Raw genomic sequence first — 3,005 nt, forward strand, 5'->3', positions numbered from 1 at the left:
GTAATAACTAGTATGAAAAGTATAACAATGAAAATTTTATAAATAGATGAGATTACATCCGTTTTCAACTTTGAAAAATAAAGTACTTAGAAACAGTTACTTGCAATAAGAAAGTTGAAAAACAGAAAAATTAATAACGTTCCTTGAACCCATCAGAGAACTAAGATCATAGGGCAAACTATCACTTTAAATCTGGAAAGGCAGTTGGATCCAAAGAGACATAGCCAAGACCTACTTATTTAGAGCAGAAACTGGTACGAACACTTAAATACTAATTTTTATGAATTGCAGTAATCTTATGAAAGCTAGAGTGAGTGACAAAGTGACAAACTTTTGAAGACTGCAGCCTTAGGGGAAATACACATATTTCTGGACTGCCCCTTCCAGAACCCCACCAGGTTCTCACAGTGAAGGAGATCTCAAAGATCTCTTCACAGCTATGGCAGAGAAGAGAAGAAATCTAAACCCTCTCCATAACAAAGCCTACTTTTCAGGAGAAAAGTCTTTGCTAGAGCCTTATCACAACTGAGGGAATAGAATTCCTCTAATTCTAAGCCCTCTAGCCTTCATGTCACACCTACAAAGGGGAAAAAAAAAAACACAGTTAACAGGGGTGATGATTTTAAGTAAATTAATTAGAATTCTATATCCAGGGAGGAGAATAGAAACCCGGGAGGAAAAAAAGCTATGCCAGTTGAGAAACACTTTGAAGGTAACATCTGCAAAGCACAGGCCCACCAGAAGACTGAGAATTGTTTTTTTAATTTTTTTAAACATTTATTTATCTTTGAGAGAGAGAGAGAGAGAGAGAGGATGAGCAGGGGAGGAGCAGAGAGAGAGGGAGACACAGAACCTGAAGCAAGCTCCAGGCTCTGAGTGGTCAGTACAGAGCCCAACGCGGGGCTTGAACCACACACCATGAGATCATGACCTGAGGCTAAGTTGAACACTTAACCAACTGAGCCACCCAGATGCCCCAAAACTGAGATTTAATGAAAAGATTCTAAAATGCTCCCTCTCTTCAACATAACACCACATCACATTAAAATAATATATAGTACCATATCTACTGTAAATAATGAAAGTTTTACTTCTTACATACAATTTGGGTGTTTGTGTGTGTGTGTGTGTGTGTGTGTGTGTGTGTGTGTTTTCATGTCTGATTGCTGTGGCTAAGACTTCCAGTACTATGTTGAATAAAAGTGGTGACAGTGGACATCCTTGTCTTATTCCTGAGCTCAGAGAAAAAGATCTCAGGGTTTTTTTAAATTTTTTTAATGTTCACTTATTTTTAAGAGAGAGAGAGAGAGAAACAGAGGGGCAGAGAGAGAGGGAGACCCACGGAATCAGAAGTAGGCTCCAGGCTCTGAGCTGTCAAGACAGAGCCCAATGCAGGTCTCCACCTCAGAGACCACGAGATCATCACCTGAACCGAAGTCAGGCACTTAACTGACTGAGCCACCCAGGTGCTCCGTCTGTTTTTCACTGTTGAGTAAAATGTTAGCTGTGGATTTTTCATATATAGCCTTTATTATGTTGAGGTCTCTCAACATATTATATTAGGTCTCTCTAAACCTACTTTGTTGAGAGTTTTTATCATGAATGGATGTTGTACTTTGTCACATGCCTTTTCTGCATGTATTGAGATGATCATATAGTTTTTACCCTTTCTCTAGTGAATGTGATGTACCATGTTGGTTGATTTGCAAATACTGAACCACCTATGCATCCCTGGAAAAAATCGCACTTGACCATGGTGAATTATGTTTTTTAACGTATTGTTGGATTCGGTTTGCTAATATTTTGTTGCGGATTTTTTTTTAATTGGTAGCACTAGGATTTATTAAGCTGCGCCTTAGTAAAGAGGCACTCTTAAAATGTATAAAGCCAGGGCATGCTGCCAATACTTCTTAAGCAATGATACTAGGATATTGACAGCTAAGTGGATGTTGTACATAAGCTCATTATCTATCATCTTCATGTGGCCAATGGCCACTGCCCAACACAACACTTCTTCTTCCTCTTGAATTTGATCATGGACTTCGCTTTGACATGGGCCACCATTTTCTCATTGTAGGGCAGCAAGGAAGGAATTTGCCAGCCTCATTAAAGCCTGGGCCCAGGATCAGGGGTATCTGCTTGAACAGAGATTCTGAAGCCAAAATGGCATCACATTTCTTGGACAGCTTCTTGACCAATTTCTTACTCTTGTTGAGTTTCTTCAACACCTCAATGTCTACAGGGGACATTATCCACATGGACCAAGGCCAAGCCACAGACTTGGCCTCATCACAATGCTGCAGGCCCCCCAGAATACATATGGATAATTTGGGCAGGGAGTGGACTTAAGCTTGATGATGCATGCCTGAGAAACATTTGCCCTAGTTCTTCTGGCTAATCTTCAGCTCGATCATCTCCAAAAACTTCCAGCACTTTCACTAGTTCCCATAAAGGACTTCCCACACCACCATGTAGACAGTGTCATGGGAGACTTTGCTGGACATAGTGACTGGAGCTAAAATAACTGGAAAAGAGATTTGTTGAGAATTTTTTGCATCTATGTTCATCAGAGATAGTCAATTTAGTATCTTTGTAGTGTCTCTATCTGGTTTTGGTATCAGGGTAATGATGGCCTCATAGACTCAATCTGAAAACTTTCCTTCCTCTTCTATATTTTGGAGCAGTTTGAGAAAAAAAAATAGGCATTAACTCTTTTTTTTTTTTTTTTTCATTTTTATTTTAAGTAGGCTCCACACCCAATGCGGGGCTTGAACTCACAACCCTGAGATTAAAAGTCACATGCTTTACAGATTGAGCCAGCCAGGTACCCTGATGTTAAGCCTTTTAAAAATTTTTGATAGAATTTAACTGTAAAGCCATTTGGTCCTAGGCTCATTTGTTAAGATTTTTTTTGATTACTGATTCAATTTCATTGCCAGCAACTTGTCTGTTCAAACTTTCTATTTCTTCTAGATTCAGTTTTGGCAAGTTATATGTTTCCATTT

The 3,005-nt window shown here is 39.2% G+C and overlaps 1 pseudogene; it reads right to left on the reverse strand.

Moving 5' to 3' along the window:
* Nucleotides 1-1,855: 1,855 nt before the first annotated feature.
* On the reverse strand, nt 1,856-2,504 carry LOC109274327 (60S ribosomal protein L10a-like; annotated as a pseudogene).
* Between the last annotated feature and the right edge of the window lie 501 nt (nt 2,505-3,005).

The sequence above is a fragment of the Panthera pardus genome, unplaced genomic scaffold, assembly GCF_024362965.1.
Source record: "Panthera pardus isolate Hobbes unplaced genomic scaffold, ASM2436296v1 HiC_scaffold_10, whole genome shotgun sequence".
NCBI classification, from domain to species: Eukaryota; Metazoa; Chordata; class Mammalia; order Carnivora; family Felidae; genus Panthera; species Panthera pardus.